At 42.5% G+C, this 24,597-nt stretch overlaps 1 long non-coding RNA gene across 1 annotated transcript in view; it reads left to right on the top strand.

The window, feature by feature from the left end:
• Positions 1-24,597, top strand: part of LOC117089530 — a 231,079-nt gene that overhangs the window by 40,127 nt on the left and 166,355 nt on the right. The gene's annotated exons all lie outside the window — the stretch shown is intronic.

Genomic DNA, 24,597 nt, shown 5'->3' with positions numbered 1-24,597 from the left:
GTATTCTATAATTTGGTTAAAATGTCATCTTCCCTGCCTTCTCACTTTTCCACTGAATATGTCTGGGGCTGGAAGGGTCTTAGCCATATATAGAATCATAAATTAATTGAATATAAGGACCGAAAGGAACTATATAGATTAATTTGATCCAGCCCCAAATGTCAATAGTGCCAAGGTTGAAAATCCAGTCTAAGCTAATGACATCTTCCCCCTTATGGTTAGTGTAAAATTCCAGGCTTAAGCCAATTAGCACAAGGTATATCAAGTAACAGAGAACATGATTTATACTAACTTATACAACTAGGACATTTATTTATCTCATATAGTAGGAAGTTCAGTGGTAAGGCAGACTTCAGGTCTGGATGATCCAGTAACTCAACAATGCCATAAAGTTTAGTTTTTCTCTATTTCTCTACTCTGCCATTCTTGGTGTGTGAGCTGTGGTGTTAGGCTGTTTTCTAAGATGTCTGTCAGCAGCAGGTGGGGTTGGTGTGCTTTCTTGTTTCTAACCCATGTTGGGGAAGAGAGGAGAGAAGAGAGAGGAGAGAGGAGGGAGGAAGAAGGGAGGAGGGGGGAGGAGGGAGGAGAAAGAGAGAAAGAGAGAGAGCACCTCTCTTCCAGCCATGTGATGAGAAGTCCATAATTTCAATCAGATTAAGGCAATTTAGGATATGTGTTCACCTCTAGACCAGTAGTAGTGGTCAGGTAAAGACCTTGATTGTCTTAAATAGTGGTCAGGTGAATATCTTGATTGGCTTAAGCCTGGAATTTTAAGTCAACCATTAGTAAGGGGGAACACATTAGCTTAGACCTGGATTTTCAACCTTGGCATTTTTCACATTTGGGGCTGGATAAACACCTGTTGTGGGGGATGTCCTGTGCCTTGCAAAATGTTCATCACCATTCCTCATCTCTGCCCACACAGTGCCAAGAGTAAGGGGCCATGTGGATAGAGGAGCAGCTGAGAGGAGGACAGGGACCAGATGGGGCAAGATCTTGTAGATCATGTTCAGGATTTCCGTTTTTATCTTAAAAGTACTGGGAAGGGACAAATGGATTTTAAATAAAGGATAATTCTAGTTGAAGTCTGGAGAAAAAATAGGAGCAGACTAGTAGGGGAAACAGAGGGCCCTGATATTGCAGTAGAGCAGGTGATAACTGAGTCTGTTCCAGCTATGGTGGTGGAAGTAGAAATGGAGAGAAATGGACATATTTGAGTGCTACTTGGAAGCTAAACCAGATAGAACCCAGTGCTGGAGTCGATATGGGAGATGAGGAAAGGAAGATATTAAAAATGAAGCATGGGTTTCTGGTTTGTTAACTTTGAGAACACTGGAGAATGATCAGATTGTAGAAGGAAGATCATGTTCTGAATATATTGAGTTTGAGGCCTGTCTGAGACATTCAAGTAGAAATGTCAAATTGGCAGATGGAGATATAAGCATGGTCTTCACGAGATAATATTGGACTGGAGAAGGTAGTGAGCATGCTGAAAACTCACCTCAAGGGACTCTGATACTTAGCGGTTGCAGGGTGGATAAAGAGCCATGAATCTTGGAAGGAGAGGCCAGAGGAACATAATTAAGAGGGGTAGGAGGGGGTCCCAGGAGAGGGTTGTATTCCTTAAGCCATTGCAAGAGAGCATTTGGAAAGGGAAGGCTTGATCAGCAGTGTTATATGCTGTGGAGAGGAGATGGAGGGTGAGGACCAAAAGATTGTCCTTTGGATTTAGTGACATGGAGGCCATTGGTGACTCCAGCAAGAACCATTTGAGTGTTGAAGTCAGAAGCCAGGTTGGAGAGGCTGGATGAATGCATAGGAGAAAACAAAGGACATAGAGTTGATTTCTCATGGAGAGGTTTGGCTGTGGAGGAAAGAAAAGAGAGGAGGATAGCTGGAGGAGAAGTGAGGGTCAGGGAGAGTTTTTCTTTAGGAAGAGACACATGGCTATGTTTAAATGGTTTATGAGGGTGGGAGAAGAGGTTGGAAAATACAGGACAGAAGTGGAAATGAACAGTGTAAAGTTACTGAAAAAGCAGGAGGGAATGGAATCCAGGACAAAGGGCACTTCTATTGTAGCCAGAAAGGAGGAGAGAAGAAGCATGCATGTACGTGGATTTGAAGGGTTTGTGGCTGGAAGTTGCTAGCATTACTGCTTGAATTCTTCTATGGCGCCTGTCAGTAGGTAGCTCAGTGTCTACACAAAAGGTGTGGGGAAGCTTCTCTTGTCAAATATATTTGGGATATGCTATGTTAAGTTTAAGCAGTTTTCTTCACTGCAGGACTTTCCAAGGCCTTTAATACATAAGTATTCATTGTGAGAGTTTAAGAGGAGGGTAGATGAAACAGCATTTCCCACTGGACCACAGAGTTGTCTAAGTGCACAGCCTCTCATGGAATCAGTTTCGTGCCACTCTGGGAAACACTAAGCAGAAACAACACCTTTGTTTTATGGCAGAAGAACCTGAAACCCTGAGACGGGAAAGGGTAGAAAGTTGTTTGGTTGAATTAATAGCCATGGGGACACTTCTGCAGGGAGCACAGGAGCTCCCCCAGGCCTTCACTTATGTGAGCACAGCCCTTTTACTCTTGTTTGTGCTGGTGACCCCAGCACTCTGCCTTAGCTGGAACCATATAGTTCTACTTTGAAATATGAAATTGCATGGAGAGGTAGCCATTACACCTTTGTGTGTTACCTGAAAGGATCTACGGCAAGACATAAATCTACTGGCTCTGAGTTCAGCCTGCCTGGAGTTCGTAACAGAACTAGCCGTGTGCCCTTGAGCATGTGACTTAATTTCTCTGTGTTTCAGTTTTCTCATCTGTATGCAGGGAGTAGTCATGGCATCTCTACCACAAATAATTGTGATGATTAAATAGAATAATAAGGCTGGACGCAGTGGCTCATGCCTATAATCCCAACACTTTGGGAGGCCGAGGCAGATAGATTACTTGAGGTCAGGAGTTCGAGACCAGCCTGGCTAACATAGTGGAACTCCATCTCTACTAAAAATACAAAAATTAGCTGGGCGTGGTGGTGCACACCTGCAGTCTCAGCTACTCAGGAGGCTGAAGCATGAGAATCCCTTGATCCTGGGAGGCCGAGTTTGCAGTGAGCTGAGATCATGCCACTGCACTCCAGCCTAGGTGACAGAGTGAGGCTCTGTGTGAAATAATAATAATAATAATAAATAGAATAATACTTATAAAGGGCTTAAGATAGTGTCTGACCTGAGTAAGTACCTAATAACTGTTAGCTATTACTGGGAACAGAGGGGCGGCTGGGTCACAACCTATAAACAGGGCAGCAGAGAAAGCTGGCAAAAGAAAAGAAAAATGAACAGATGTGTCAAGCAAGGTAGAAGAGAGTAATAAAAGAGTAAGAGAGAAAGGCTTTTCTCAGAGCCTGGATCTGCCTTGGGATTTGTGAGACAGCCCTATGTCTTTATAACAAATTCCCCTATTAGTTTAAAGCTAGCTCAGTGACTTGCAAACAAATAGACACAGTGGCTAGAGTGGTTGAAGAGAATTTGAACCTGAGTCCCATGGCTTCTAGTGCAGGACTCTGATTATTACCACACGTAGTTTGTTTAGGACTTAGATGTAACTCATCAAGAAAAATCTTCTCCCAGAGAAAGAAAGCAGACCTTTGCAGCTGGCAGCAGATTGTATCTGGGATTATATTTAGTGTCCCTGGTTTCAGGAGAGGCAGACTCTTCACCTTCCAGCTGTGCAGGCAGCACCTGACTGAAGCTGTTGAAGGTGTTACAGAGATGCAAGGCACTGAAGGCTCTGAAGCTGTGTCAGCCCCTCTTCTCCCTTTAAAATGTTCGACTCAATGGTTTGTCTATGACATCATCTAGAAACTGATGCAATGGATAATGTTTGCCTGTTGCTGAGTTTGGGTTTCCCATGAATGTCCATGACTCCAAAGTTCAGCTTGCTTACTTCATCCTGCCTAGAATACCTTACCCTTCTTTTTCTCCCTGTGGTGGGCCTACTCTTGTGAAGCTCAAACTTGAGTAGGCTGGAGATCACCTGTTAAACTGCCACTTTTCTGGGCCCATGCTGGATTCTGACTCAGTCACTCTGGGATGGGACCCAGGAGTCTGCATGTTTAACACGTACCCCAGATGATTTTGATGTAGGCAGTTCAAGGTACCACTCTTTGAAAGCACTGCACACTCTTATCCAGATCTTTTGGAAAGAATCCCAGAATTGTGAAATATATGGAGTGGGATTTTTAAGAACAATTTTGATGTTGAAAGTCAAAGTTATGTAGGGGCTATTTATTTATTTATTTATTTATTTTTAACTTGTGCCTCAGTTTTCTGGTGTGTTTAATTGGGCCAGTAGTGGAGAGGCCTCTCTCTTGAGGTTGCTGCGTGGCTCAAATGAGCTAAATGCAAATGAAGGACAGTCCGTAAGTGGGAAGGCCCATGGCAATCATTATTTTGTGTTAAAATACAAGTCTCAGTGCTGGAAAGGATCTTAGTGGCTATGTAACCTAACACTTAAATTTTCAGCAAGAAAGGGCTGGAGCAGAAGCCGCATCTTACTTTCCACTGTATTCCCTGATCCAGCTCAGTGCTTCCTCCGTGGCAGCAAGCTTAATTTTTGTTGATAAGGACCCAATATTTTTAAGCTTTTGAATGCAAATGAGTCATCACCCAAGATGCCGATTGGCTGACACGAGTCCTATTTGGTCGGATACTAAATAACGAAGAGGAAAAAACTGGTTATTAATGCAAAGAGGCTAGGAAAAGACAGTGAATAGCGGCCCAAAAATAGCCTCAATAATTATAAGTCTTACAAAGCCTGTTGCGACGTACTTTATGAGTCAAAAATGAAGTGTGTGTGACATGAAATGAATCATTCTGTGAATAAGAGAAGTAATCTTGCTTATTTAAATGTGTTTTGTCAGCAGTGATGCTCTCTCCTGAATAATGCGTGCCCTTAAACAAAAATGATGGATAGCTTTGTTGGTGTAACGTGGAATGGATACAATTCTGCCGGTAAAAAAAAAAAAAAAAAAAAAACATGGTAATTTAGTATTAAATGGACTCTGGCCTCACCTTAATTAAAAAAAAAATTATAACACACTTAAGTTTTCATGTATCAACCCTTTGTATTTTGGGAATACATGGTTAGCCTCTTTCTTTCACTTTAGAATTGATGGGCAGGAATAAGGAGACCATGTTTCTCCATTTATCTCTCTCCAGAGCAATCTGTCAGTATTATTATATGCCATTCTCATAAGCTGCTTATCTTATATAAAACAAAATAGTCCTGTTTTCATACTCATATTATTGTAATTTTTCCAGTGTTTTTATTGGGATGGGGGAGATTGCATGCATTTCTTTGATGTATTGGTACCTTGTTTCCAGAACAAAATTGAGACAGATATATTAAGATTACTGTCTCTGCTGATTTGTTGTGATACATTGAAGGTTTTGGACTTCAACAAATAAATTCCTTCTTCCACTTCTGGGTTTGCAACAATTGAGAGACTCACACAGGAAGCAGGCCAAACGAGAGGTCCAAATTTCTTCTTGATGACTGAGAAACTGTTGAGAATGTGATTATCAACCATGGCTAAGAGGATTTGTTAAGATTTTCCTCAAGAATTAGATAGTCATGACTGTTAGTTGCGCCCTCCCATTCCATATCCTCTTTTTCCTTAGTAATAGAGTTCCCAGGCTGTGGTAGGGCACATGCTCCTTAAGGAAACAAACAAACAAACAAACAAAAAACATATTTCCACTCTCCTTTGCAGCTGGATAGCCATATGACTAAATCCTGGCCAATACGATTTAAGTGGTGTGTGTAACTACTTGAAAGTGCCCTGAAAGGGAAGTCCATCTTTATCTTCTTCCTTCTTCCTGCCAACTGGAAGGTGGATGTGATGGCTGGAACTCCTGGAAGCTATTCTGGAATTCTACCCACATGCTGACAATGGTAGAACAAGACAAGAGGCTCTGGGTTTTCTGATGGCCATGAAGTATCATAGTAGTTTTGAATGGCTTACCTCTGTACATCACTTATATTCAAAAAGTATAATTTTTGATCTGACTTAAACCCTAGTTATTTGGGATATTCTGTCATTTACAGATAAACTGAGTCTTAATACAAGCAGTTAAAGGTCTCTCCCGCAGGGAGATCCAGATCTAGATCCAGATCCTAGAGATCCACATCCTGGCAGAGAGAAGGTAGAAATGTTTTTTGTCAGCAGTGATGGACAGATCACAAAAGAAAACTATTCAAAAGCGGCTGAACCCTCAACATTATGTTCTTTCCTCCAAACACCAATCAGGTTAGTGATTGTTTACCCCAAGGAGAAAATGACTGAAGGTACCAAGAGAGGCCAGGAATATTAACTAATGGAGGACCCTCCATGTGGAAACATGAGACTTGGAAAAAAGAGGTTCTCCTGAACCTGGGAAATATGAATGCACCAAAGATTGCAAAGGCTGAAAAATGGGATTGACAAAACACGTTCCACTGACAGTAAAGTAGACCTTTGCCATTATGACCAGGGATTCATGTTGCTAGGCAGTGGGATAGGCAAGACTCATTTATGTAGGTTTTTAAATGCCAGATGGCAGAGCTGTGAGCTTATATTTTGGCAAAGAAGGAGGAATCAGTTATTGTTATGTGATCCTTGACTAGGTACCATGCAAGGAATGTGTCATGGATGTCGGCCCCACAAGGATAGTGGAGGGTGGCTGAAGCATTTCCCCAACAATCCACAGACAAAGTTTGAACACCTCAGCCTGCTGGGGCTCTGATGTGACTACCACCCATCAACCTATCAGACTCATCTCTTGGCATTCTCCTCCTTGATTTGAGGTTCTAGCAATACCAAGGGGCTTTCAGCTTGCACATTCCCTGCCACCTCACACTTCTGGACCTTTCCACATGTTATTCTCTGCCTGGAACAGCCTCCCTACTTTCTTTGCTTGACTCTTTCTCAACCTTTAAGATTCAGCTAAGATTTCATCTCTTCCAAGAAAACTTCAGTCAGTTTAGGCCAGGTTATGTTGCAGCAACTAACAGTTCCAGATTTAGTGGATTAAAACAACACTTGTTTTTCGTGTGTGTTTCACGTTAATTTCAAGCCAGCAAAAGTAACCTGATCATCACAGGAGTTCAGTCCTTCAGAATGACCAAGGCTCCATCTCAAACCATGCTCCATGGTGGCAGAGGCAGGGAAACAGGAACATGAGACACCATGCACTGACTTCCAAAGCTTCTTCCCAGAGGTAACACATGCCACTCTGGTCACATTTAGCTGTACAAAGAGTCACTGAGCTAAGTCTGCTCCCAGAGGGAGGTAAGTGTGATCATCCCTAGGGAGGAGAAGCAGCTAACACAGTCTACTGCAGCCCCCTTTCTATCTTTGGCTCCTGCAAAGCATATGTTCTGTACTCCCTTAATGTCCTGAGCACACTCCTGTTTTAACTTCTCCTCCTCTGCATCATTGCTTGCTATGTACAAGGCACTGCACTAAGCCTTCTTCATTCTTTCATTCAATCCTCACAGTAACTCTGTGGAGTTATTATGTATAATATTGTTATTAACACATTTAATTCTGACAACATTCTTCGGAGGAGAAGCTGTGGTTATGCCCATTTTATAGTTGATGAAACTGAGTCACAGAGAGGTTAAGTGACTTGCCTAAGATCACAAGGCTAGTAAGTAGCACAGCCAAGATTTGACCCCAGGCAGTCTGTCTCCAGACAGGTCACCAAACTAGCCACCCTTTGTCCTAAGTGTTTTACATATATATTAACTCATTTGACTCCTGCAACAAGAATAGGTACTCTTCTTGCCATTTGACACATGAGAAGCTGAGGCACAGAGAGGTAAAGTAATCTGTCCAAGCTCCCTCAGAGGGAAGTGGGCTTTAATCCCAGGGAGTCAGGTTCCAGGGCCAGAGCTTTCAGCTACTGTGCCATTTTGTCACAGTGTTTGTTCATTTTTAATCTACCTGGTATGGACCTCTCTACAAGGGACTAGATGGGTTTGCATATGGATATAACAAGAACAACACACATTCAGATGAGAATAGCCACTCCATTCCATGGAATGAGCTCTTTATATTCAGTGGATAGTTAATGTGTATATCTGTGGTTTTTGTGTAGCTCTCAAATACAGTATAATTCCAAGGTTGTGTTAAATCCCTCCTTGCTAGGAATTTGGGACACTTTAGTTTCATATGGCCACAAAAATTGTCTCTGTTCTGGTTCTGATAACATGCTATTCTGTCTTCCATGATGGCCCACATCCCACATTGACCTATGTAGGTTCATTCATTCACTCACTCATTTGGTCATTAAAAATGTATTAAACCCTACTAAGTACCAGGCACTAATGGAGTTACTGAAGATATAGAACTTCATCTCTCTCCTTCTCTCTTATCTGTCTATCTATCTATCTATCTATCTATCTATCTATCTATCTATCTAACAAAACAGTGAAATACCTGCCCTTGTAGCATTTACAGTCTAATGAGGAGAATCAGATAATACACAAGTGAGTGGTAAGTGCTAGGAAGATAAATTAAGGAGGGAAGGGAAATAGGGAGTGCCTAGGGGAGAGGGGAGTTGCTTATTTAGACTGGGAAACTAGGGAAGACCTTGCTGAGATAGAGTCCAGGAAGAGGTGAGAGTGTAAGCCATGTATATATTTGTGAAGAGTCTTCTAGATCCAAAAGAACAGCAAGTCCCTGAAATGGGAGCATGAGTAATGGGCTTGAGGAGCAGTACAGAGGCTGGTGAGGCTGGAGCAGAGCAAGGGAAGCAGAGAATACTGGGCAGAGGGGATGCTGGGGCAGTTGGAAGTACAAAGATAATCTAGGACTTTGTGGGCCTCTGTGTGGCCTTTGGATCTTATTTTGAGTGAGAAAGGGTGCCCCTGGGGGACACTGAGCAGCAGAGTCACTATCCACACACTACATCCAAGCTGCCATGTGGAGAAAAGGAAAGCCAAATTCTCACCAAGATGGGTGGTTTAAGAAATTATAGCGGCCAGGCACGGTGGCTCACGCCTGTATTCCCAGCACTTTGGGAGACTGAGGTGGGTGGATCACGAGGTCAGGAGATTGAGACCATCCTAGCTAACACAGTGAAACCCCGTCTCCACTAAAAATACAAAAAAATTAGCAGGTGTCTGTAGTCCCAGCTACTCGGGAGGCTGAGACAGGAGAATGGCGTGAACCTGGGAGGTGGAGCTTGTAGTGAGCTGAGATCGCGCCACTGCACTCCACCCTGGGTGACAGAGTGAGATTCCATCTCAAAAAAAAAAAAAAAAAGAAAGAAAAAGAAAGAAAGAAATGATAGCACAGTCAACCATGGGTGATGCCATTACAAAGACTGACATGAGCTTGCCAGTTGATTTGGAGGGGATTTCATGAGGAAATGTGGAGTGAGAAAGCCAAAATGCAGAAAAGGATGGATGGCATCCCATTTTTATAAGGGTTTGCACAGCTTTTAATTGTATACATTAAAGTTATGCTATATATGAAAAAGAATAAATTTTAATGTAAATGTGGTATTAATTCCATGGTACAAGCATTACTCTTTACTTTTATATGTGGAAACTGAGGCTCAGTGAGTTCAGTGGCTGCTCAGGCTACACATCCACACAGCAACTGCACAGGAGGAGCTGAGTTCCCAGACATCTTTACTCTACAGCCTTCATTTCTTTACGTTCCCCATATTATTTATTCCTGCACCTATTTTCTTCCTCCTGAAGGGGGAGTAACTTTTCTTAGCCAAAATAGAGAAGAGCAGTCACTGATAAGATTTTTTTCCATCAGGAGATAAATTTCCTAAAACTTCTGAACTCTGGAAAACACTTTAGTTCTTAACTCAGACCCACAGTGGCTGTGGCCTTCATGAAAGGGAGTATTTACAAGAATATTATTAGTAAGATGACCTCTCCACAACACCATGGCAGATAAAAGTAGAGTGAGCTGGAAATTCTTCACACTGGAAGAGACAAGTTGTCCATTTGGAAGGAAAATCAAAGAAAAGAAAGCCCTATTATGAAACAAACAAACAAACAACAGAAAATAATAAGTGTTGGCAAGGATGTGGAAGAATTAGAACCTTTGTGCACTGCTGGTGGGATGTAAAAAGATGCAACCACTGTGGAAAACACTATGGCACTTCCCCAAAAAATTTAGCATAGAATTACCATATGATCCAATAATTCCATTTCTTGGCATATAACCCAAAAGAATTGACAGCCAGTGTCCTGAAGACATATTTGTACATCCATGTTCACAGCAGCATTATTCACAATAGCCAAAAGGTAGAAACAACCCTAGTGTCCACTGATGGATGAATTAATAAACAAAATGTGATATATATCACATTTTTATATATATCATATATGATATATCTATACATATATATGATATATATGATCTATTTATATATCACATTTTGTTTATTAATTCATCTGTCAATGGACACTCAAGTTATACACACACACACACACACACACACACACACACACACAATGGAATATTACCCAATCTTAAAAGGGAAGGATATTCTAATGCATGTTACACCATGGATAAACCTTGAAGACATTAAACTGAGTGAAGTAAGCCAGACACACAAAAGGATGAATATTGTATGATCCACTTGTATGGGTTACCTATAGTAGTCAAATTCATAGAGACAGGAAGCAGAATGGTGGTTGTCGGGCTGGGGTGAGGGAGCCAATGGGAGTTAGTGTTTAATGGATATGGAGTTTCAGTTTGGGAAGATGAAAAAGTTCTGGAGATGGATGGTGGTGATGGCTGTACAATGATGTGAATGTACTTAATGCCAATGAACTGTATACTTAAAAATGGTTAAAATAGTAAATTTTATATCATGAATATTTTACCACAATTTAAAAGAAGAAAAAAGAAAAAGAAAGACACTCCCTGTGTGATTAAAAATCCAGCATTCACAGTGGTCGGGTTCCCATGAAGATTTTATCAAGGAGAACTCACCGGAGCCTATGGCTGCCCACCCCTTCTTGGAATCCTTTGGAAAATAGGACCCATGCTTTGTGCTCCACGTTTCATGGCTTCAATTAGCTTTCAGTGACCCTGGAGGTGGTGCGGCCAGCCAGCCAACTCTCCGGGATGTGTTCTTTTTCCCGTGCATGATCTCAGAACCTGATTAAGTGCATCCAGATTGAGGCGCCTAGGGGAGGAGGGATGATGGTGACCATCAATCACAGAGACAGGCAATGGAGACAGCCTCGGTGGGCTGCCTCACCTTCACAGAGAACCTGGAGGAGTTGTGGAAAATGCGAGAAGCGTGCTCTGGCAGGGAGAAGGGGTGTGGAACTCTGATGAGAGCAGAGGCAATAATGCTATTGGAATTTCTGAAGGTTATTCAAGACTCCATATCAGTGCCAGTTATATTTAACCTTTTTAACTTTCTGTCTTCCTTCAGCTATCTTAGAGAGACATTTCTCCCCAAGGAGGACAGAAATTCATTTCACTTGGTCGGAAGCAGCAGGATGTCACAAAAGCACCCTAGTGTGGCTGTTTGAGACAGCAGTCTCCAGTTAGGGGAAGGATCTATCAGTGCCCCTCCTTGTTTCCCATTTCAAGTGTTTTGTTAGATACAAGGACACTGTGTGTCTCATCCCCTTTGCTCCTTAACAAGCCCCTTACACCATGTACCTAGAAAGGAGAGGATGTTCTGCGTTACTTATGTGTGAGCCCTGGAATACACCTATCAGTGCAGACGGTACTTTCCAAACCAGGGGATCACCTGGCCAGGCATACATGCCTCCATGGAAAACCTGGCCCTGGTCAGGGCAATCAATGGAGAAGTTTGTGCTCAAAATCTGGGATGTTTCAGCTGATGGGAGGAGGAAGGAGTAGCAGCAAATTCGGGATTTAGCTCTATGACCCCTGGGGAATGGGTGGCTGGAAAGAAGCTACTGATTAACTTGTGAGGACAGACTTACCTGTAGGTGGGAAAGAAATGCTTCTCAGAGTAGTCAAGCCCTTACAGCTCCAGTTCTTCTGTTCCTTGACTGTGAACTCTCTCCCCAGCCTTACCTTCTCTGGACCGTAAGTATAAAATGTAGGGCTTCTTTTCTTCCTTCTGACTTTCCTCCCCAGTATTCCTGACCTGCAAACATGAAGCGGAGGTATGAGGCTGCTCTTCCTTGAGGTCCCCCACATTGTCTCTGTCTTGTTACTATTATCTCTCTCTCTTAAAAATTATATACATAGAGAGAGATCAAATCCTTAGCTGTGAATCAGACTGCCTGGGTTCAAATCCCACATCCTAGGCCTGAGGGTGGGACAACTCTCTAGAGGATGTTGAGGGGGGGAGCTTGAGTGTACCCGGGAGGCCCCTTGCCCTGCTAGATAGAGGTAGGCCCACCCTATGCTCCATTTTCTGGGAACCAGTTGAAGTCCAACTGCCGTTGCTTTCCCTGGTTGGCTTAGTTAATTCATCCCACATGTTTCCTCTGCTGACTGGTGAAAAAAAACTCCAGTGTCAGGTTGCGCCTGAGATCAAGTCAGAGTGGCTTCCCCCTGACATCTCTGTGATCCTGGGCAGATGTGCTCCCAGGGCAGGGCAGCATGACCACCGGCCACGGAAAGTCTGTGTGTGTGTCAGGGTGAAGCGCGGCCTGGGGTGAGGGGCCTGGCAAGGGCGGGCAGAGGAGCAAGCACTCCTTGAAGGGCACTCCAGGCATTAAGCCTTCCAGCATTTGAGGCTGGAACAGCCAGCCCTGTTATCAGCTACCTGTGGGAGCGCAGGCCTTCCCTCCAGGTGCTGTCTTGCCACTACAAAGGCGGGCTGTGTGATAAGACCTGTCAAGTGCAGCTTTGCACGCTCTCTGCTCTGTTCATACCATCTTGCAAAGTGGGTAATATCCTCACTTTCGCTTCCCCAGTGAGGAAACTGGGATTCAGAGAAGTCAGGTAGCTTCCTTAAAGTCACCAGCAAGGAAGTGGCCGAGTCTGAACTTGAACTCCCTGGTGGTGCCGCCAGTGCACTTTCCCCCTCCTGAGATGTGGGTTGATTCTGCAGCTCCTGAGTAGGATGCAGGAGGTGAGGGCCGTGTGACGTAGGGAGGGCGCCTTGAGCCGGTTCTAATGCCTGCTCTTAGGTAATCCCTTTCTCATCTGGAAAACAAAGGGCTTGGGGGCCCCTTTAAAAACTCTCTGCTACTCTGATCCCTTTTATTTATTTATTTTCCTTGATTACTTTCTCTCCAGTGTAAAGCCATATCTGTTTTGTGTTTCCTTAGGAGATTTCAATCCTCCGAGGGCATTTGTCTCCCTCCCAGCACCAGGCCTAGGCAGGGCTGCCCTTATGACAAGGTGAACAAATGTAGTAGAGCTGAAGGACCCAGGATGACAGTGTAGGATCTTTTCCCAGGCTTTCGCCTTTGCCTGGCATATCAGTACTTAACTGACCATGTACCAAGCACCAAACTTCCATGTAACCTTCAAAGTGATGTCACCATCACTAAGAAGCCTTCTTTACCATAACCCTGTGTGCTAGCCATACCTAAGTAAAATTCATATGGCTGCTACTGTAAATTATACCTTCTTTCATAGCTGGGATGTTTCTGGCTTAGTGCTTGTTTACACATCTGTCTTTTCTACAGGCATTGGGTTTCCTGAGTGCAGGAGAATATGTCTTTATCACTTTTGGTTTAATAGTGCCTAGTACCTGTTATACAACAGAAACTCTACCAAGATTTGTGGGAGTAAGGAAGGAAGGAAAGAACAAAGAAAGCAATCCAATCTATTTGACTCTTTTCTGTAGTTACAAATTTATAGGAAGTCTGCAAAGTGCATGAGTCAGTCCACAGAACTTCTCCACTGTGTGATTGGGTTTTGCTTGGGTCATCAATCTGCCATTTCCTGACTCTTCCATCACACATACACACACACACGCACACACACAGAGCCACAGCGTCATCTTTGAGCAATGCAGTCAATTTTAATAGGCTTTATTTCCCTTCTCTTTAAAACCTAGAGAAATAGAACAAAGTTCCCTTTAATTTTCTTTCACAAAACTCATGGGTAACATTTTAATTATTCAAGTTCATTTATATGCCTATAACCACCTCTTCTCTCTTTGTTTCCTCTGGAAAGCTTTCCTTTTCATGCACACACACATACACAGAGATGTGTATGTGTATAACATCAAACAATAATACATTTTTCAAAGCTACTTTTTTTCAACTTTTGGATTCAGAGACGATATGTACAGGTTGGTTACATGGGTATATTGTGTGATGCTGAGGTTTGGGGTACAGATGATCCCATCACCCAGATAATGGGCATAGTACCCAATAAGTAGCTTTTCCATCCATGCTCTTCTTCCCCTCTAGTAATCCCAGTGTCCATTGTTCTCATCTTTACATCCATATATAATCAATGTTTAGCTCCCATTTATAAGTGAGAACACCTAGTATTTGGTTTTCTGTTCTTCTGTTAATTCGCTTAGGATAATGGCCTCCAGCTGCATCCATGTTGCTGCAAAGGATATGACTTTATGCTTTTTAATGGCTTCATAGTATTCCATGATGTATATGTACCACACTTTCGTTGTCCAATCCACCATTGATGAGCACCTAGGTTGATCCCATGTTTTTGCTTTTGTGAATAGTGCTGTGATTAACATACAAGTGCATGTGTCTTTTTGGTAGAATGATTTATTTTCCTTTGTGTATATACCCAGTGATAGAATTGCTGGGTTGAATGCATCTTTGAAACCTATTCTGTTACTTGTTTTTCTAAAAATAGAAGCTGTGTCAAAATTACAAAAGAAATAAAATTCATGGATTTAGAAAGTGTTAGCTGTAGGCATAAGTGGTCCTTCCTATAGGTCAGGTCTACACACTTAGACTCCTCAAATGTTTATAGCAATTCTCATGTTGTTATTTGAATCTGTCTCCCCCTAACTAGGTAGAGAACATTGCTTAGTCCAAAATCACACAGATTCAACAGTTATTTGACAAATATATGTTGAACATCTGTTATGTTTTGGGCATTACTTTTAAGTTCTACTGCTGTGATAAGACAGACATGATCACTGGCTGCATGAAAATTTCATTATGTAGAGGGAGAAAAGAGCAAGAAAAATAAGCAAAGAAACAAATATATACAATAATTAGAAAAGGTAGTCTGGGTGTGGTGGCTCACACCTATAATTCCAGCACTTTAGAAAGCTAAGGTGGAAGGATCGCCTGAGCCCAAGAGTTCAAGACCAGCCTGGGCAACATAGTGAGACTCCATCTTAATTTTTTTTTAAAGCTGGGCATGGTGGCATGTTCCTGCAGTTCCAACTACTGAGGAGGCTGAGGTAGGAGGATTGTGTGAGTCTTGGAGGCCGAAACTGCAGTGAGCTATGGTTGAACAGACCACAGCCTGGGCAACAGAGTCCATGGAGACCCTGTCTCAAACAAAAAAGAAAAAGAAAAGAAAGTGTGGTAAGTCCTGTTGAGGAAATAACTTGGGAGGCAAGACAGAAACTCACTGACGTAGGTGATCTGTCTCAGTTAAAGTAGACAGGGAAGGCTGCTCTGATCTGAAACAAGAGGATGAAGAACAAAAAGAAGAGGGTTTAACAGCAGGAACAGCAGGTGTACAGGGCCTAGGGTATAAAAGGTTTTGATGTGTTTTACAACCTGGCAGAACACCAGTCAGGCTGTAACCAAATGGGCAAACCTGAGGAGGTATAAAGTGAGGTGGGAGAAGGAAAGGGGCCAGATCACGATCTTGTGGGCCTTGTGGGCCCGGTCACAGTATTCAGGAAACTGAATTTCATTCAAACTTCAGTGAAAAGCCACTGAGGATTCTAAGCCAAGGAGTGACATGGCCCACTTTATATGTTAAGAAAGTCTATTGCAAGTGGCCCATAGAGGGGTGATCATTGCAGGAGAAGGCTGATTGGAAGGGTGGCATTTGTCTAGGCGGGAAGTGATGGCCTGGACTAGAATAGTGGCTTGCAGAGAAGAAGAGAATCGGATGCATTTGGATATATTTGGGAGGCAAAAAGAATAGGACTTGCTTATGGTTCAGATGAAGTGGCAAGAATGAAGCAGGAATAAAAAATGCTGCCTGGGTTTCTGGCTCCTGTGGACTGTGAGGACATTCACTGCAAAGGTGCCATGCTGGGGGATGAATTAAGAGGTTAGGTGCAGATGCCAGGAGTCATCTCTTCTGCAGCTTTCTAAACACCTCTGCTCAGTGCAATCAGAGCTGGTGCACCAAAGTCAACAGATATGTCCAGCATTTGGAAAATCCCAATGTTAATGTTGATTGGGATTTCTCAGTTGGTCTTTAGGGCATGATGCATGTGGTAGAGGCAAGAAAAATAATAAAAATAGTCTGGAACTGAGTCTTTGAGCAACTACTATGTGCCTTGTGTGGTACTAAGTGCTGAGGTGGAGAGGAAGGTTCAAAAATTTTATTAATGAAGGTATGTCAGGTGTCTATGGAGCTTTGGGGGTGGAAACTACTTTCTGCCAGCAAGTGACTGAGGACTCCACAGAGATAGTGACATTTAAATTGAGGCTTGAAATTTGGGTAGAGTTTTCCCAAGTAAAAGCAGAGGGCATTAAATTTTCAGCAGCAGCAGGGGCAGAATATAGCAAGTCAGGGATGTGTGCAAGGATTTATCATGTTTATGGAGGGAGAGTTGTAGTTGAATATGGCTAGGGGGTAGAGTGTGGTGGGGAGAGGGCACATGTGAGGATGGCACAGCCTGTGTGACCTGCTAAGGGGTCAAATCTGTACCTTTTGTGGGATGGGAATCAATAAAGGCCTTAACAGGGAATATGCCATAGTCAGATTTGTATATTAGAAAGACAGCTCTGGCTGGGGATGGAGAATGGATTGGAGGGGGAAGTCAGGATAGAAATTAGGGGGTCTAGTTAGGAGGCTAGAACAATAATTCAGAGGAAAGTTAACAAGAACCTAGAAACACTAATGATAATAATTATAGCTCATAGCTCCATGGTATATCCTCTGTTCTGGATGTATTACACACACTGATAAATTCAGTCCTCAAAACACTCCTACAAGGTCAGTTCTATTTACTACTTATTTACAGATTAAAACTGTGCTGTAGAGAAGTAAAATAATTTGCCAAGGTCACACTCCACTTAGAAAGTGGTAGAGCAGGGATTTGAACTCAGACAGTCTGATTCACAGCTAAGTTATGAAGAGTGACCCAAGAGAGGAGATGATGATAAGCTGCAGGGAGAACCAACCCTATTTGTTGACTCAATATAGAGGTAGGTGGGTGATGGTAAAGGAGAGAGAAGAATCAGAGAGACCCTGAAGGCTGTGATTTGGGCGCTGGGGTACGTGGGGCTGGAGACAGCATCATTTCGTCTTTTGTCTGTGCTGCATACAGAGCAGCAACTTGGAAGTGTCTGCCCTGCCACTTGTGTGGCATTAAGAGAACCCCTGTAATCCTGTTTTTCAGTTTGATCTGGGCAGATGGGAGTTTGCTAGCCAGGGTTGGCATGCATATGAGTAACGTGAAGACTTCACTGGAATGTCACAGGGATTACGATCCTGCCCTTCTGACCTCCCAGGGATACTGTGAGCAACAAATGAGATAATGAGAGGCAGCCCGGCAGAGTGGGAAGCCAGAGGCTTGAGCTCAAGTGCCCTTCCTGTTTCTGAACCCTTGTAGGAATTCAGCTAATGTCACTGAACCTCAGTTTCCCCACTGGTGAAATAAAAGTCATTCCTCTCCTGATGACCACAGAGGGCTGCTGTGAAAGGAGTTCAGAATGTCATTGGGTGGATGCACTTTGGAAATGATTGGATACTTCACAAGCAAACACGGGAGTGGTTACTGTGCTCATAACTACATGCCAGTGGAAAAATGAGCTGTACTGGGAGTGCATGACATCTAGACAAATCATTTTCATTGGTAAACCTATCTATAATTATCAAACGAAAGCAATACATTTTCAAATAATGCTCTGGAATCAGTGAACTTTAAAAGAATTTTGTTTTTTATTGATATGTAGTAGATACACATATTTTCAGGGTACATATGATAATTTAACATGTTCATATAATTTGTAAAGATCAAATCAGTGTAATTGGGCTATCCGTCACCTTAAATATTTATCTTTTCTTTACGCTACAAACATTCAAATTATTCTCTTCTAGCTGTTTTGAAATATACAATAGATTATCATAAACTATAGTCACCCTACTGACTTATGAAACATCAGGTCTTATTTCTTCTATAAAACATCATTGAACTTTTTACATCTTTGAAGAGACAGGATGTATTAAATGTCTTTAATGTAGTAAATTCATAAAGTATCCTTAATCTACTAAATCTCTTTGTGGTATCCCCAGCCAGAAATCCATTGATTTCACAAGTAATTTTTAACTATTGGTGGGGACACAGAAATGAGTAATTCAGAAACACTCCCAAGCTTAATGAGGTTGCATTTTAGTGAGAGAAGTGAGGCAAGAAATGAATAAATAATCAAATATATAAGGTATCTAATTTCAGATTATGTTAAGTACTATGAAGGAAATAGGATGATGAGAAAAGAGCAGCAGCTACTTTACATGGGTGGCCAGAGCAAGAAACTGGAAGCTACGAAGAGAAGCTATGCTCAGTAAGAAAACATTCTGGGCATAGAGATGACTCATGCCAAGACCCTTTGCTAGGAACCAAAGTGCCCTATTCAAGAAACAAGAAGGCCAATGTCTCTGTAGTGCTGTGAGTGAGAGGAGCAATGACAATAAATGAGTCTTAAAGGGGCAGGGGCCAGATCATTTAGGATGTGGTAGAGTTTGATTTATTCTAGGTGCAATAGGAAAGTCATTGGAGGGTTTGAAGCAGGACAGCATCATATGAGTGAAGCTTCTTAAAGCCTCCTTCTGCTACTAGATGGAGACAGGACAGAATGGGGCAAGAGTAAGCAGGACAGGGCCACTTATGAGATGATCATCTGGGACAAAGGAGACAAGGGTGGAGAGAAGTTCAAAATATGTCTGGGGATAGAGCCAAAAGGACTTGCTGATGGATTAGATGTGGGTAATGAGTGAGGGACTGAGAATGGCTCCTGGATTTTGACCACATGAAAGGAAACTCTTGGATCAACTGTACACTCCAGATTCTCATAGGTCGGTGCTCTCTTATGAGACCAAAATCAACAGGGACCTTGTATTTGTCCACACTCAGGATAGTTCTGTCATCAAAGGAAGCAAGATCTGCTCAGACCAAGAGTTTTTAAAACATTACAAGCTAGAGATGGACCAAAGAAGTAAGAAAAGTTAAGGAGTAGAAGTAGGAAGAATGTTCTTATTTCTTTCCCACTTATCTTTTCATTGAGGCTACTTAATGCTCTAGTAATTCCTGTTCCTGTTAAAACCAGAAGTTTAAAAAAGCCCTAGAACATTGATTCTTATATCCATTTAAATACTGGCTGTTACTTCTCTTCCCATGTCTTTTCGAAGGCTGTCCAGCTACGCTGGGCCATGGAGGAATCGCGAATGGAAGGAGGGTGAAGAGCCACTTATGGAGATGGGAGAGAAGTCAGGATTTACATTAAAGACTTGGCTTCGTTGGCCCCTCTTCCAGTCTCATCTCTTGGGGTTGAAGTCCCCTCTATATCCACCATGTGTAACTGACTTGAAAGGCAGAAGTGTGCCTAGAAGAAAAGCTTCTATAAGAAGATCCCAGCATTTCATCTCGACAGTCTTCAGCTCTGCCCCAAGTTAACCCTGAAACAAGAAATCAGACTTAGGGGAGCATTTATTTCAAGGTTTCATAATCTCATGACAGCAGCTGGTGGTACAAAGTCTGGAGTCTACTGGATCTGATTATATACCAGATGGTTCTGTTTTCAAATTTACTCCAAATGTTCAGATGCTTTTTCACTAAATTCATATTTCCCATCTGATGTTGCCCCCTGGGGCTGAACTTTAATCTGGGTTGTAGTTTGTAAGGTTTTTGTTACTCTTTTTGATCTTCCAATAGAAAGAGAATTCCCAAACACCACCATGCATCCACAGGGTCTTAACAATGACTATACATGAATGAACACAGCAGGATTGTTCTCTGAGGCAGGTCTTGCCTCCATCATACCTCCTGCCAGAAGTGGACTCAGATATGCCCTATTTGGAGAAGCCTCGAAACCCAGCTCCAATGACCTTGAGATCTGAACAATGTGTTCCTTTCCCCAGGCAGCATATGTTAGCACATCAAAATTCTTAGTAGCAAATTAAAACTTCTTTAGTGGAGAATAAAGGCACTAAGTAACTGTGTTACTGGCCTATTATGTGTCTCTAATTGTGTCACCTCGCTCCTCAGTAGGGTTTTCCGTTCATTATTTCCAGGTCCTTTTCCCACTGCTGAGCACTAATGGTCTTCCTATTCTTCCTCTGCACTCCAGCTGCCTACAGCTGTCAGCCACCCACTCCAGCCTTGCCTTTCTAGTGTTTTCATCTTCCTGCCAGCATTACGAAATTTAACTTATAACAAAAAATGTTCTCTGAGTCTCCTTTTCTTTATGAATTTCTGGTTTCTTTCACCATTTAGAAACCTCTAGTTCTTCAAGCACCTGTTCTGGTTACTTCTTTTGACAATATGGCCTTTTCTGTCCGTAAGTCCATGATTCTAGTGGGCCCAGGAAAGAAAAGAAAGGCCTGGGCAGGGAGAATGTACCCTGGAGGTTGGCTGGTGCTTGGGGGAGAGGGTGCTTATTTGGCGACCTAGTGCTGAGCCATCATGTGGGTACCTCCAGCCACCATTCACATAGAAAATAAGGTGGGTGATAACCTGTGAAGCTACAAGACAATGAGGGTGGTGCCCTCTGCAGTTGTACAAAGCAATGGCTCTCCCACCAATGAGCTGTGAGACTGGCATTCACTTCACATCTCTGGAATTCCATTTTCTCATCTGTTGAAGGAAGTTTGTATGTAATGAATACTAAGATCATTTCTCCAGCTGTTTCTAAGGCCATTAGGATGAAAAGACCCATCCCTGTTCTCTGCATGTGTTCCTGTTTTGTAAATACAAGGTACATACACATACAGCTATGTAATTTGTGGGTGCCAGTGCAAAATGGAAATGTGGGGCAGGGCCCCTTACTCAATGATGATTGGGAATTTTAAGATGTTGACTGCAGAGCATCAAACCAATTATGAGGCCCTTCTGGGCCTAGGACCTTGTGTGACTGCACAGGTTGTACACCCATGAACCTGGCTCCGATGCTGCGGCTGCCATGTAACCATATATAGCCTCCTGAGTAAGGTCATGCCCACATGGGAAGGTATGGTTTTCTCAGAAAGGAGAAGCCATTTCCTGAGTCAACCAAATGATTAATAGATAGGTCCTCAGATAGTAAAAAATAGGTCTTAAGTTTCTTTGTCCTAGTTTTAGTCCCTTGGGTCTAGACATGGAAGAACCTGTGTCTCTGGATAGTTCTGGTTTCAATACGATGCCTAGCATTTGTGAGCAGGCCTGAAACTTGGATAGATTGAGGTCTGTGACCATGGAAGGCAGGTAATATTTGTAAAGTAGGTTCTATAATGTTATGTTATTTTCTGAGTTTATTTCTATGCAAAAACAGAAAAGGTATTATTCAGTAGAATTATTCATAGAAATACACTGTACCTAGGTGAAAGAAATTCTTTGGCAAATTTCCAGTGGAGGAGGTTGAGATCCCAAGGGCACATTTAAGTAGCAGAAGATGTTTGCTAAACTGCTATGCATGAGGCAAGGAAAGGAGCTTGTATGGATCCAGAAGGTGAGAGGACTGGAAGGACAGAGAGGTGAGAGAGAGGTGGGGAGCCAGAACATCGGCATTTCTTGGAGAAGGGTAAAAGGAAGAGATGCCCCATGGCCCAAAATGAGAAGAGAATTTTGGGATAACAGATGTTCAAGAAGAGATTTTTCATTTGTTTGATATATGTGATATAAATCCTCACTTCCTCTGGATTCCCATATTAAATTTTTAGTAGAGTCTAGATTGTGCGGTACTGTGTTGTGTATGTGTGTGTGTGTGTGTGTATAAGCCTTTTTTGGAAGTGTGAATAGACACTGATTTCCTGTGTACTGTTAGAGTCAACGCAGAAGCAAAGACTGCATCTGTGAACAGGACACCAGGCAGGAGGAACCCAAGGCTGTAGGATCCTGACAAATTTCTGGACTTCCATGGGGGGCCATGGTAATAGTAATTGGTGATGGAGGGGGCAGAGCAGGTGGTTTAAATGAATTTTTTTCTAGAACACAGGGATAGGGAGGATTCCCACTTACATCAGCACTTTCTTTCCTTTTGTTATTTCTGAGCCTTTAGAAAGGTCTTGTTTAAACATTCCAGCTTGGTCTCAAGCTGTAGTGCAGACTATTTAGGGAAGGTTCATGTGGTTGGAGGAGAGGGAGGAATGCCCTCTGGTCTAGCCTAGGCTACCATAGCAGTGGTAGTTGTTCTTAGTGGAAGATGTTCACGGGATGGTAAATGTGAATTTTTGAAACAAGCACCATGGTTGTAAGATTCAATATCCCTACCCCTACTCCAATATGAAGATTCTCTACATTGCTATTCTTGAAACCTCTAGGGCTTTATGTTATTTTTTAAAAAAGACATATAATATCCTTTGATCCATCTGTTTTGTATTCATCAATTTCACATGTTTGGAGTTTGAGAACCATAATAAGGGCTATCATTTTGGACAGATATATTTCTGAGCATTCCGAAATTTTATAAATCTTAAATCATACTATGATACATGTCTGTGGAAGCTTCCCCCTAAAATAGAAATGCTGTTATAGATCCTACAGTGTTAATATTTTAAAAAGTTGATAAATGAGTAAAAATGCAATTTAGTCATTAAAATTTTAAAAATTCTGTTCATGCTTCTTATCTCCCCAGTTACATTCCCAGAACTCATTTTCCTACTGTATTGAACATGCACTTTATTGATAGCTTCTTCAATCTGTGGAAGATGACATTTCAGGGAACCAAATGAATGGGATCTGTGGTATACAGAAAAGTACCATCCCTAATAAGTAATGTCTTAAGAATAATGTTTCAGTCAAGGTTCCATGGCTGCAGAGAACAGAAACTCACAGAAACTCGTTGAAATATAAGGAAAAACTTTATGGACTTCCAAGGGCAGAAAATGAGTAGTTGTCTTACCTGGATATGGGAAGTGGACAGTTAGAAGCTAAGACAAGACCCTCTGAGACAATGTCTTCCATCTCTCACTGGTTTGGGTGAAAAGAACTACCTCTCAAGTTCCTATCTTGATTCATTAATGTTTTTCTCTCAACCTTCTTCTCCCAGATAACATCATGTCCCCATGGTGGTCTGTGGTTGACAACAGCACTGTAGGTCTGAATTATCTGCTGGATGTGTTCTGAGGAGGTCACTGAACTGTGTAGTAATAGCTAGAGTGCACAGATTTGCCTGTGGTGGTTTGATATGGGGAGGGTGTTGGCTGAAGCCCTGTACTTTAGGAGGTAGGGGAACTTTATCAGTTTCTAAGGAAGATAGGCCAGGATTTGCTGAAAGAACCCATATGTCATCTGTCTGAGATTGAGCAGATAAAGAAATTGAAGAGAAAGGAGGTTTCTTCTTCTTTTTTTTTTTTTTGAGAGGGAGTCTCGCTCTGTCGCCCAGGCTGGAGTGCAGTGGCGCATCTCGGCTCACTGCAAGCTCCGCCTCCCGGGTTCACAGGAGCAGGCTGGGAACATAACAAGGAGACCTTGTCTGTCATGTTGTAGACTTGGTTGATTTTAAAATGAGGGAGTGATTTATTAAATTTATTTTTTAATGTTTGGTAGCAGCAAATAATAATAATAATAAAAATACTTAATGAAAATTTACTGTTTACTAGGCACATTCTCCTGCCTCAGCCTCCTGAGTAGCTGGGACTACAGGCGTCCACCACCATGCCCGGCTAATTTTTTTGTATTTTTAGTAGAGACGGGGTTTCACCGTGTTAGCCAGGATAGGATGGTCTCAATCTCCTGACCTCATGATCCGCCCGTCTCGGCCTCCCTAAGTGCTGGAATTACAGGCATGAACCATCACGCCCGGCCAGAAAGGAGGTTTTTTATTTTATATATCTAGATTTTTGTACTTTGAGCTTTACAAGGGAACCTTGGGGTTTAACATTTGGGCTTTCATATCACTGGGCATTGATAATTAGAGGGAATTTACATTCCATAACTTCGGGACAGTTTTCATTGTATTAGTTGGTTTCATTGTTATAACCTCTGGCAAGCTCTACTGGATCATGTGACTGGATCTGGTTAGAGATGGGAAATAGAATTGAGAGTGATTCTTTGGCTTATGAGGAAATTGGCCCCGGAACAAAGAAATTCCCCTTTCCAACCCAGAGAACTCTAGGGGTAACAGTTGAATGGCTCACTCCAGAGATCCAGGAGAGGATAGTGACAGTGGCAGGTATCCTGAAAGGAGGGTGGGCACCAGCCCCAGATTGCCCAGGACTGAGGGGTTCCAGGGATGTGGGGCTTGCAGTGCTAAAATTGCGAATATTCCAGGTACATCCCTGGCAAAGAGGGTGACAGTTGGTCACCCTACCCAAAA

This window comes from Trachypithecus francoisi, unplaced genomic scaffold, assembly GCF_009764315.1.
Source record: "Trachypithecus francoisi isolate TF-2019V2 unplaced genomic scaffold, Tfra_2.0 Lachesis_group11, whole genome shotgun sequence".
Classification (NCBI taxonomy): domain Eukaryota; kingdom Metazoa; phylum Chordata; class Mammalia; order Primates; family Cercopithecidae; genus Trachypithecus; species Trachypithecus francoisi.
Note: the sequence above shows the minus strand (reverse complement) of the source record. Positions and strands in the feature narration are given on the sequence as shown.